The 13,076-nt window shown below is 39.8% G+C and overlaps 1 long non-coding RNA gene across 1 annotated transcript in view; it reads right to left on the reverse strand.

Annotated features, from left to right (window-relative positions):
* Positions 1-12,798, reverse strand: part of LOC124856387 — a 40,256-nt gene extending 27,458 nt beyond the window's left edge. The window contains exon 1 of the long non-coding RNA XR_007035315.1: positions 12,739-12,798. This is a non-coding gene — a long non-coding RNA (uncharacterized LOC124856387). The remainder of the gene's footprint in view (positions 1-12,738) is intronic.
* Between the last annotated feature and the right edge of the window lie 278 nt (positions 12,799-13,076).

Below are 13,076 nucleotides of genomic sequence, written 5' to 3' on the forward strand. Positions count from 1 at the left end.
GTTAAGATTTCAAAGTACTGTAAATTTAAAGTTCATAACTCTGTAAAGCTCAGAGACTCACAAGGCTACACACTTCTCAAAACCACCGTTTGCATCGTTATTATTAGAAAACAGTAACAGGCAGCAGGAGTGGCAGGAAGCAAAATCAGTGCGAGGCTAATTGGTGTAAGAGAGCGCTCAGAGGACAAAGGTTTAGTGTTGGGGTTTCTGCTTGCCATTATTTGGATTTCATATAAGATCCAGTCTGACCCAATTAATATGCCACCTGATAGGAGGGCCTCTCATCAACCTAATTTAGAGAATCAATAGGGGACAAATGAGAGTGAGAGCAAAGCTCTTTACGCATGCAAACAAAGACCACCCAGTAAAAGCTCGAGGAGTCCGATGCCAGCAATGACATAAACCTTTTGACAAATTCTCACTCAACATAAACAAACAGCTTAAACAGTTTAAAATTCACACAGTCTTCTGCCCCTTAAATGCATCAATGTGCCATACACATCAGTCATACTCGCCCTATACAGACAAGGGAGGGCATTGATGGGTGTTTTCATTGTTTTCACACATAAGAAGCAGTTGTACAAGTTGAACATGAAGTGTTAGAGGTTGAATGCATCGACCAGAGCCTCCTCACTGCTAACATGATGAACTCTGACCTGGCTACACTGAATGAACCGGCCCATGGAGATGGAAAGTACAGTACAATAGGAATTTTAAACATGTTACAAAGCAGTCCAGAAAGGCCACTGGGAGCTGAGAAGATTGAGGAGGAGTTTTAGGGCAATTATAGCCATAAACCTTAGGGAGAGGGTGAATTGGGGGCAGCACTCAATAGCTTAAATTGCAGGACACAATCATCAGTTACACCCTTTGTCTGCCTCAGTGACTGTTTGGAGTAGGTAACTGTGCAAGAAAGATCAAATCGACAATAAAAAAGACGAGAAACAAGAAAAAATAGAAGAAATGATTAGATCATTCAAACTAAAGTTTACTTTGTGACTGACTTTTGTTTATGAAAACTCTTTTATAAATCACCATATCTGAATGTGTTATTGACTTTACTCTTATGCTTTAGGTTTGATTGCCATCTTCATATTTAGAGACAAGGTTGGTGCATTTCTGATTTGAAGTATTGGTGTTACTGATGGTTTCATACTGCAACAGTGGCCTCACTTTACTTTTTTTTCTACCTGCATTGACCGAATCACAGCTCTCCTCCTGAGGTTCAGTTGTAGCTTCCATGAATGACAGCTGTCACTCTTTTGTGCTCCCAGCACACCATCTGCTTCAGAAGCTGACAATTGTTGGCTCTGCCACAGATGGTGTGAGCTGCAGCCATGCCGGGGCATGTTTCTGCATCATCCGGCAGACCCTGCAAGCATACCCGCTAATAAGATGACCACCCATACCCTGAGGGATTTCCTTTCCAACCATCCGGCAAAACTAGTAACAGGTCTAAATTACAGTCAAGACTGGGTGAAATTGAATGGGTGACAAACCGTGGTGTTTATAAATGGTGGGTGAAGAATAGTTTTGATTTTCAATCCATTTTAACAGATATGATTCATTGGGAAAAATGTGGTATTATGTTGGGTTAATTGTTTTACTTAAATAAAGTATGTCACTGAAACAAACTAGAAAAACAACCTAGCATTCTAAAACATGCCATTAAAAGAGTAACATTTATGTCAGGATCAAGCTGAGAAAAAAGTGGAAAAGTGGCTTCAGAATCTCAGGCCTAATCTCCTCTACATGAAATGGTTCCTGTTTCCCCTGTTTACTTTGAGTCGCCGAACGGTTTTCCAGGACCTCCTTGTCTCCAACTAAAAGTCTATCTCCACGGCCTCTCCAAATTCCTCCCATGTCTGAGTTTTGGCTTAAGCAACCACAGAAGCCACTGCCCTTCTGGCCACCCGGTACCTGTCAGCTGCTTCAGGAATCCTCGAGGACAACCAAGCCCTAAAGGCCTCCTTCTTCAGCCTGACGGCTTCCATCACCACTGGTGTCCACCAGCGGGTCCTCTGGTTGCCACAGCGAGAGGCCCAACATAGGGCCGGATAAGGAAAGCCTTATTATGTTCACCTCTGGGTTGAAACGTGTAATACATTTATTATAGTTTTAAAAGATTTCATTTCAGTTTCACAAATCCTGCACAGGGTATTGATCTTGTCCAAGTGGTTTTCCCTTTGCATGTGATCTTTATCAATTCACCATAAACTGTCCAGGTTCTGGACCTACACTCTTCAAAGGTCTGCCTTCTTCATTGCTTATTTATTAATCAAGTGAGAATATTACATGTCTGCATCTCGATGCATCGAAAAATAGATTTTTTTCTCCCTTTCACCCATCATTTTTATTCATCTTACTGTGCAGGCTTCTTTTTTAGATAAAACAACACTTAATCTCTATAAAAACCAAAGAGTTTTAAATTAGTTCCTTAATATCTTTGTGTTTACAGTGCCTTGCGAAAGTATTCGGCCCCCTTGAACTTTTTAACCTCTTGCCACATTTCAGGCTTCAAACATAAAGATATAAAATTCTAATTTTTTGTGAAGAATCAACAACAAGTGGGACACAATCGTGAAGTGGAATGAAATTTATTGGATGTGTCAAACTTTTTTAACAAATAAAAAACTGAAAAGTGGGGCGTGCAATATTATTCGGCCCCTTTACTTTCAGTGCAGCAAACTCACTCCAGAAGTTCAGTGAGGATCTCTGAATGATCCAATGTTGTCCCAAATGACTGATGATGATAAACAGAATCCACCTGTATGTAATCAAGTCTCTGTATAAATGCACCTGCTCTGTGATAGTCTCAGGGTTCTGTTCAAAGCGCAGAGAGCATCATGAAGACCAAGGAACACACCAGGCAGGTCCGAGATACTGTTGTGGAGACGTTTAAAGCCGGATTTGGATACAAAAAGATTTCCCAAGCTTTAAACATCCCAAGGAGCACTGTGCAAGCAATCATATTGAAATGGAAGGAGTATCAGACCACTGCAAATCTACCAAGACCCAGCCGTCCCTCTAAACTTTCATCTCAAACAAGGAGAAGACTGATCAGAGATGCAGCCAAGAGGCCCATGATCACTCTGGATGAACTGCAGAGATCTACAGCTGAGGTGGGAGAGTCTGTCCATAGGACAACAATCAGTTGTACACTGCACAAATCTGGCCTTTATAGAAGAGTGGCAAGAAGAAAGCCATTTCTCAAAGATATTCATAAAAAGTCCCGTTTAAAGTTTGCTACAAGTCACCCGGGAGACACACCAAACATGTGGAAGAAGGTGCTCTGGTCAGATGAAACCAAAATCAAACTGTTTGGCCACAATGCAAAACGATATGTTTGGTGTAAAAGCAACACAGCTCATCATCCTGAACACACCATCCCCACTGTCAAACATGGTGGTGGCAGCATCATGGTCTGGGCCTGCTTTTCATCAGCAGGTACAGGGAAGATGGTCAAAATTGATGGGAAGATGGATAGTGCCAAATACAGGACCATTCTGGAAGACAACCTGTTGGAGTCTGCAAGAGACCTGAGACTGGGACGGAGATTTATCTTCCAACAAGACAATGATCCAAAACATAAAGCCAAATCTACAATGGAATGGTTCACAAATAAACGTATCCAGGTGTTGGAATGGCCAAGTCAAAGTCCAGACCTGAAGCTGTAATTGCAGCAAAGGGTGGCGCTACAAAGTATTTAACGCAAGGGGGCTGAATAATATTGCACGCCCCACTTTTCAGTTTTTTATTTGTTAAAAAAGTTTGACACATCCAATAAATTTCATTCCACTTCACGATTGTGTCCCACTTGTTGATTCTTCACAAAAAGTTAGAATTTTATATCTTTATGTTTGAAGCCTGAAATGTGGCAAGAGGTTGAAAAGTTCAAGGGGGCCCGAGTACTTTCGCAAGACATTGTATATACCTTGATGAAATACTTGCAAGAATTGTTTTCTACATACCTTGCATACCTTGGTTTTACCAGTGGTTATTTGTGCCACTGTTGCCTTTATATCGTTATGAGCCAGTCTGTGCATTCTCCTTTGACAAAAATAAGGACTTTTTGTCTGCAAACGTAAGAGATGGTTGTGTGTTAAAATCCCATCAGCAGTTTCTAAAACAATCAGACCAGCTTGTCTGGTCAATATACCACGTTCAAAGTCTCTTAAATCCTCTTTCTTAACTAATCAGATGCTCAGTTTGAATTTCAGTCAATTCAGTGAGTCACCTTCATGTCTGGTTTGCTGATTTTGTGTTTTAAAACCTTCTTTAGACTGATTTATGTTAATTGGTTTTATATTTTAGAGACACTGCAGATGTGTTTTGATGCACAAAATGAAAAATCTGAAAAGCATTAGCAGTCAGCATCCAAAAATGTCAAGTATCAACAGTGTTAAAAAGAGGGACAAACAAAACTCTCTCCGAAGCAGGAGTTTGTGAGCTGACAAATCTTTTCAAGAACCCTTATGATGACTAAAAACATGTAAAACACAAGCCCCTCCTTTACTGATGCACAGCAGTTTGCAAATTACGTGCACTTATTTTCAACACTCCTCACAGCAGTGTGCTAAGACTTGAAAGTCAGTCCAACATCTCTCTTTTAGTAACGACAGGAATTTGAAGGACAGAGACAAAACCTTTTGTCCAACACTGCTTCTTGTAATAATCCTAAATCTGCCTCACATTTGGAAAAAGTCTTCAACTTTTCTCACAGCATGTAAACCTAACTAAAGAAACATTTTCATGCCTTTGTCAGGCAATCCTGACGGTGGGGAAAACATCTAAACAAAAGAAATGACACATTATGAAATAATAAAAAAATCAATGTAAAAAATAACACGAGAATGCTTTGCTTCTACAATGAAAAACGCTAACAGAGTTGTTGGCTGCTTTCTTGAGATGTCTTTTTATTTTTTTGAGAGGGGGGGGGGGGTGGTCAAAAAAACAGGAAGGTCATATGAGGACACAGCTGCACTCCCTCTGTCTCTAATATGGTAACGCTGGATACACCAAAATAATCCAGGTCACTGATCAAACATCCAAAAAACACAACCTTGGATCAGCTCCGTCTTAACTTCCCTTTGCCTTGATGTGCAGGAAAATGACATCAGATGGAAGTTCTTTGTTTCAAACGGAGATAAAATGAGAAATTTCTTTCATTCTTGCATTTAGGCATAAACTCTTTATTTTCTGGATTTTCTTTATTTATTTAGAACTTATGAAAGTACTAAAAAAATTATGCAGCCTCATAAATATTTTCTTTTAAGTTATTTTGACATAGATCAGATTATTATTATTATACTGATATAAAGATGCCTTCATGAATATTACTTACAGAATGGACCTCAGTCCCAAGTACTGTGGATGCTATGTTCAAAAATAGTAATAAATATATTTTTAAAATGATGCGGCCAACATGTAAAACTCGGGGAAAGAGATGCCATCGGCCACAGTGCCAGCCAATGAAAAGTGCTTGTGCCTTTCTTTGAGCGACTTGAGCAGTCAGTGAAAGGCGCTGTGGGGTCTCCATAGTTCACATGGCAAACTCTCAAACACCCACGGAGGGCGTCCTCCCTCCCTCTCCTGTCATGCCTTAACTGAAGCAAGTGTTGACACAGTGCTGGCCAATCTAATTTTGATTGTCAGGAGCAAGGAATTGTGATCCTCCCCCCGCCCCCTTGAGAGCATCAAGTTCATTTCTCTGGTTGCATAGGGATTTTTTTTTTCCTTCCCCACCACCACCACCACCATCACCACCACCAAGCTCCCCACAGCCACGGCTCCCCACCACTAGAACAATATTCAGCCGTTCCTGGGCCTCTCAGAGTGAGCTCACTGGAGTTAATCTCTCAGGCCTCTCTTCTTCTTCTCTATTGCTCTCTCTCTCGCTCGCGCTCTCTCCCTCTCTTTCTATTCAAAAAGCCATTTGAGAACAGCTTGAATTAGTGACAGTTTTTATTCAGACTAATGAGTAAAATCTCAAAAGGCAACAAAAGTGGACTGTGACATCAGCTATACTAGCATCATAAATCATTCATTCTCTGCAAAAAAAAGGGATGCATCAGCAAATGGGTGACAAATATAATTTTCCACAACTTATGAAGTGTTTTTTTTACAGGCAACAGAGTTGAAATTAGATGCAGAAATCCAAATTGGTTGTGTGAAACGTTCAGAAGAAAATAGATGAAATGTCACTAAACCGTTGCATTGTATTCTTAGATCTGCATCATCAGAGAAGACAGATGGTCCTCTGCACATTTTGTATGAGCATGTGTGTGTGTGTGTGTGTGTGTGTGTGTGTGAGTGTACATATGTGTGTGTGTGTGTGTGTGTGAGTGTACATGTGTGTGTGTGGGTGTGTGAAAACTATAGAAAAGGAAAAGGTCATGCTTATTGTCAATACTGTTTTAACTTTCAATGTTTTACGCATGATTCTTTCCATAAATAACACGCTCCAAAACTGTAAAAAATACTTCTCACCCTTGCTTTCTAAATGGTAAACAAGCAGTAAATTAAGACTAATTTATTATTCATGCATTCAGTGATATTGTAATTTAGTTCATTGTGTTCCATTGTTTTAAATTTAGCAATGCATGAAAGGAGTTTCCCTTAATGTCCTTTCTGTGGGAAAACTGCGTAGTGACAAGCTACAACATTTGGTTGATGTCTCTGAGCCGTGTGTAATCAAATCCAAGCAGTTGGAGACAGATGTTCATTTTCTCAATGCACTCTCTCCCATTGAGATGCAGCACTGTTTGGCTGTATGGTATAATTAAAGCTCTGATGGAAATCCAGAGAGAGGACTGGAAAGGTAAAATCCACTTCCATGCTCAGCTTTCATGTCTTATTTTACTGCAATTTTGAATGTTTTGCACATCATGCAGTTCAAGTATACATTTTTAAATCATGTACGTGTTGTTCTCCAAATGCATTTGACAGTTTATTTCACATAATGTACATACAGTGGGGCATCGTCCAAGCTTCTGCTGGCAACAACTAAATGCTCACCCTCTATCGATGATCCACATAACCCTGTCTTTGAGTGTTTAACCCTTTCTGTCTCTTAGATATAGCTACAGACTAAGCTTTTACTGTGACTAACTCTATGTGCTCTCTTTCAGACTCTATCCTTGAAAACTGGCTCAAAGTTAATCTGTTCTTTCTTTCTAGACAAAACGACTAAAGGAGCTACATCCATTAACATTTACTTTTCTTTCCCATAGAAAGTACTCCTGGATCAGTACTTCTGTGTTCTTTTTGTGTCTCTGCTCTGTTCTCTCAAACCCCCAGTCGGTCGTGGCAGATGGCCGCTCACACTGAACCTGGTTCTGCTGGAGGTTTCTTCCTGTTAAAAGGGAGTTTTTCCTCTCCACTGTCGCTACATGCATGCCCAGTATGAGGGATTGCTGCAAAGTCAACGCCAGTGACTGTCCACTGTCTCTACATGCTCATCCAGGAGGAGGGAATGCTGCAAGTCTCTGACTGGATGCAATCTACTGGGTTTCCTTAGACAGAAAAACTTTTTATCCAATTTGAATAAATAACTGAATCTGACTGCACTGTTCAATTGTTAGGATTAATTGGAATGTATGTACATGACTTATTTTTACCTCTGCCTTCCTCCCTCCCTGTTGGATGGAGTAAGGAGGAGTCAGGTTTAGCCTAAACCGGCTCAGTTATGGTTGAGGTGCAAACACACCCTCCATTTCTGCTACCTGTGCGACCCCTTCTCTTTTCCAGTGGTTATAATCAGTCTGACAGAGACGGGTACCCTCAATCCTTGTGGTTTTTTGAATAACAATGGCCACCAGTGGGCTCTAGATGGACAATCAGTTTATTATTTTACTTAGAACCCCTACACATAGCCCATTCTAAAATGGCCAAACTAACTAGTTTAATCTATCCTCCCCAACAACCCTACACCATTCCAGACCCTTTGTGAAGTGCCTTGAGACAACATGTGTTGTGAATTGGCACTATATAAATAAACTGAATTGAAAACTGAATACAGTGGCAGGAAAGCGACATTTTCAAATGTGAACGTAAGGGCAAACAGAAGTTCAAATGCAGTTTTACAATATGGCCAGATGGGGGCAGTACAACCACAGGCTCATGTTAAGATTTCTCTTCAGCTTTCCATATTTGGTTAATCTTACCTCTGCTCGCTCACGGATGTTGTTTTAAAATGCTTTTTGTCATCACAACCAATACATTTAGTTCTAATTATTTAGAACCTACAAAGAAAGCTACACATACAGTCTCTGAACATTTATTTTAAAAAGAAATACAAACAAGTTTTAAAATCAATGCAAAGGCAAGGCGGCATCATACACATGTGCTTTGCAGGACAAAAAACGAACAGAGGTAAATAAATTTCATATAAGAAAAGAAATGTATTGAAAGAGCTGGAACTTCAGCATTAGATTAAGTTAAATAAATGTTAAAATGCACATTTAGAACAAATAAGAGAAAATAAAAATTAACAGATTAATTTGTATCAAAATTAATCTTTGTCCTTTATGGGAAAAGGTGCATCAAAAACCTTTTTTGGTCCTATTTTAAAGAATCCAACAGTTTATGCACATTTCTGTTTTTTGTGATTTGGATCCGGAGCTGAAGAGCATCCTGCCTCCCTGTAAAAAGGTGGTTAAAGCAATCCTTTTGCAAACAGGGAGCCAGTACAGGGGTTTAAGGACTGGTGCAATGTAATGAATTGTCCTGGTGTTCATTAGGACTCTGGCACCAGCATTTTGGATGAGCGGAAGGTGTAGCAGGTGTTTGATTAATTTTGTACAGAGATCAGTAAATATGTTATTTTAATGTTTTTACTATCAGGAAAAAGCATACATTGTTTTTTGTCCTATTTTGACGGGACACATTTTATTCTGGTAATGTTTTAAATATATTAGTAAGCTGAGTTAGTAGTCTTTGTCTAAATGATACATGGGTCTGGGTCTATAACCTTACATTTCTGGGACAAAAATAAATGTCATATGGTGACTCAGAAATGAAGTTAAGTGTCAAAAGCATATGTTTGGAAAGTTATACTATTGTTAAGGACTGTAGTAAGAAGGATCATGTGTTTTCATAATACCACCTAGGGTGAGCAAATATATGTTGAATAAAAGTGGTCTAAGAATGTAGCCTTGAGGAACCCCATCTGAGGAACTTTTGTTCGCTCTGATTTAATATTGCCCGGTGACACAAAGTAGTCCTTGTCTGCCAAATAAGATCAAACACAATCTAGCACAGTACCAGACAGTTCCACCCACATTTCCAGTCTATCAATCAGCATTTATACAGTTTTGGTTTAAATTGGCATGAAGCAAACTGAAACTGGTGGGTATTTTTACTCTGGTACATCCTGGTGAAACAATAAAAAATCCTTTTGACTCAAACCAACACCTGTAGTAGTTTTAGCTCTGTCTGATGACAGTTCAGCTTAGTGTTTGTCATTAAGATAAAAGTAAAAAAATATACATAATAATATGGAGGCTTAATTTGCATACATTTGAGAGAAACTAGGAAAATGTACTGGATTGAAATCTTTCTACCACCTACAATGTAACACCCACAAACAACTTTACAACACACAAAGAACGAGCAAAATGTTGAAATAAAGCAATATATATTAGATTTAGGTAGCAAAATAAATCCTGAACAACCTTTTTTAAGTTTTGTTACCATATGAGACATGTGCATAAATTGAAACCATGCAGGGCAGGAGGAGGATAAACAACTTAATGCTTTTAAACCGCAAAAATCTTAGTTTTAAATTAGCAAAGAGCAGTTTGCTTTCAGGTGTCGAGACCAATTGCAGCTTGTCAGGAGCAATCTTGACATTATGGAAAACAATTTTAAATTGAAAGATCAAAGGTGAAAGGTCAGAATTATTCTGTCAGGGCAGTGGGGTCATTGAGGGGGAGGACTGACCGAATAAGGGCTCCTTTAAAGAAAACACAAATACTTTACAAACACATATTTTTCATCCCTTGAAGAGTTACTCATGGCTCCTTTGAGATTTATGAAATGCTAGGTTAAAAACTACAAAACGGTTATTGTTGGGTGACTGGTGGGTAGGGTGGCACTGTGTTTGGATCATAGATGCATGATTTGCAAGCTGTCACATGACTGCCTTGCAGATGAAGAGCAGTAGCCCCCTTGTTCTCCACCCAGTGCAGGGCAATCCCCACCCCCCTCACTAAGAAAGCCTCTCCTTACCCCATGGGAGGAGGTCTGTTGCGCCACGGCCACACTAAATCAACATTGTCCAAATGAGGTGTCACACTTGACCCCCAGCAGCCTCGGCCCCTCACACGGGTGTCAGAGCCACAATGAGCGACCCTCAATCTCCAGCGCCTGCCTGACACATTATGATTCATGAGAGAGTCTGGGCCCTGTCAGGACCAAATTACCCCTATCAAAATGCCACCATCAACACATTCATCAACTCCACCTCTGAATCCGCCTTTTTTTTCTTTTCTCCTCAAAAAACAATTCTTCTCCAAAATCAACATGCTGGACATGCGCCTGCCCTCTGCCTCTGTAGAAGCACATGTTTTCATGGTCCACCTCCAGACAGCTCACATGCAAATGCATGTTCCCACTGATTACCTCCCATTATATCTCCAAAGGCCAGTGAGGGTGAGGGTCCGGCCTTCTGCTCTTTAAAAGGCTCTCTGAGTGCTGAACTCTGTGTCCCCCCAGGTGTTGGTGAGCTTGTCCTGTGGCCTCATGACACAAAACATTGACTGCGAACAGGTCTTCACGCATAATAATGATTTTAAAAAAAAGGGATCCAGATCTAAGGGAGATGTCTGAGTGCCTTACGCATAAAGATTATTTGCGCATTCAAGGATGGAAGTACAGCTGGTTTATCTTGATCAAATGTCTGACTCATGAAAAACAAAAAAACATTAAACTCAGCAAATGAAAACTGACCTGAGAAGAAGCCTGGCTGCACTCTTTCCCAGGACATCCGCTCCATCGTTGTGGACACATCTGAGAGTTTCATCTTGCTGGGATCACCCTGGGAATAGATCATCTACAACCTAATCTGCTCAGCAGCAGATGCTCTCCTTCAAGTTCGAAGCAAAAGATCAATTCTCCTTTCTTACAGTAAGTTACAACTTGGCCTTTCTTCTGTTCTTGTTTCTTTACAACGACAGCTATAGCATTTAGGCCCCATGCTGGGAAGATCATTTACCGTTAAATGACATTCAACTTGGCCCACTGAGGCAACCATCTGTTCCAAAGCCTATCCCCAGGGTTACAAAGTCACTCCAAAGTGTATCTGTCAACCAACTGGTCCCATCATAAGCTGCTACGAATGTCCATAATTTCAACATCATTATCTTTCAGAATGAGAATGTGAAACTGTCACTATATATTAGTGAAACCATCAACTATTTCCCAGCAGTCTTTTAATGTATAATTTATTAATGATATGACTGATTCCAAAAGTGTTTATACTCACCAACTGCAGTAAAGTTGTAAAAATGACATCTTTAGCAACTGTAAAATACAACGTAATAAAATTTACAGGCTGAATGAATGGCTCATAAACTGGTGTTTGTGTAAAGTGTGAATAAAACCGTGTAAACACCTAGCTGCAATAACCCGTAAGAGAAATGTTGCATATCTCACATTTGGTTCCAGATTTAATGACACAATTTTCTGTTTAAATGAATTAAGGTTAAATTAACCCTTGGGGATTTTAAATACTATTTGTCATGATTATCCTGTGTTAGGTATTGAGTTTAAGTTTCTTGTTGGTTTCTCTGCACTTCCCTGTTTAGATTCTTCAGTTGCTGTATTTTTAGTTAATTCGTGTTAGACCAGGTTTGTGACTGGTGACTTGACTTGTGTTTAGATATTCATCTTTAGCTTATCAATTTGTTCACTTATTCTTAGATTCCTGTACATTTTGAGTTCTGTTTAGATTATCTGCTCATTTGTGTTAGTTAGCCTCCCTCCTTTATTTGACTGCATTCTCTCTCTCACCAGCTGCTCCTGATTTCTACTGATTAGCTCTCTAGTTCATTGGTCCATTCTTCCCTCTACATCAGTATTTAAACCCTGTGGTTTTCATTTCTCACCGCTGGATTGAACTACTTGCTACCCTGGTTACTACCTGTTCCATGCCATGTTTGGACATTGCCTGTATGGCTTCAGTATAATTATCATTAAATACACTTCATAGAGTTTACAAACAACATCTTTAAAAAAATTTGACTCTTTATGTGTCTGGGGGTGGCTGCAAATGTTACCGGCACCAGAACTAGGGGAACCTGGGCCAGCAGCAAGCGCCACACAGGCTGAAGAGCACTGTGCAGCTAATACTAAAAGAGAATCGGATCTTAAATTAAAATAACAAAACGGACAGAAGCATTGCATCTAATCACAATTGGTGATTATGAACGTTATGGAGCTTGCCACACACACATAAAAAGTCCTCACACAAAAAAATACTGACAGATTAACATTTTAACAATGTTTAAATCCAGACACAACAGCGGTAACTGATTATGTCAATTAGATACATCCAAAAATCAGTTTGGGCTCTAACAGAAAACATGCCATCTTCCCGAACACTGGGTAAAGCTAACTATAAAACTGTTGATATTACACGTATCATCAGTCACTTAAAATACTGCAGTAATAATCTCAACATATTTTTATTACATTGAGATCCATTTTTGGATTTATGAAAGTTGCCTTTTATCGTACCTGTGAATCAGAGAGGAGACAGCGATTATCTGTTGTCCAGGCCAGAGATCGTTTATTCTGAGCTGCGCATGCCCAGAACTGGAAACTTTATTCGATCCACAGTGGCACGAGAGTGCCCTCTACTGGACGTATAAAATTTGCATGTACACAATATAACCAAATATAGGGGGGTATTATTTCAACAAAGTTTGTTTTTTGTTTTGTTTTGTTTTTTCATGGACCCATTTGTGATAGGATGGTTGACCCAAGCGGTCATATGTGAAGAGCTCTCGAGGTTTTACCCCTCTGGCTGACCTCCTTACTGGTGCCACTTCTTCCCCTGGTGTGTGCATGTCAGG

The sequence above is a fragment of the Girardinichthys multiradiatus genome, chromosome 20, assembly GCF_021462225.1.
Source record: "Girardinichthys multiradiatus isolate DD_20200921_A chromosome 20, DD_fGirMul_XY1, whole genome shotgun sequence".
Classification (NCBI taxonomy): Eukaryota; Metazoa; Chordata; class Actinopteri; order Cyprinodontiformes; family Goodeidae; genus Girardinichthys; species Girardinichthys multiradiatus.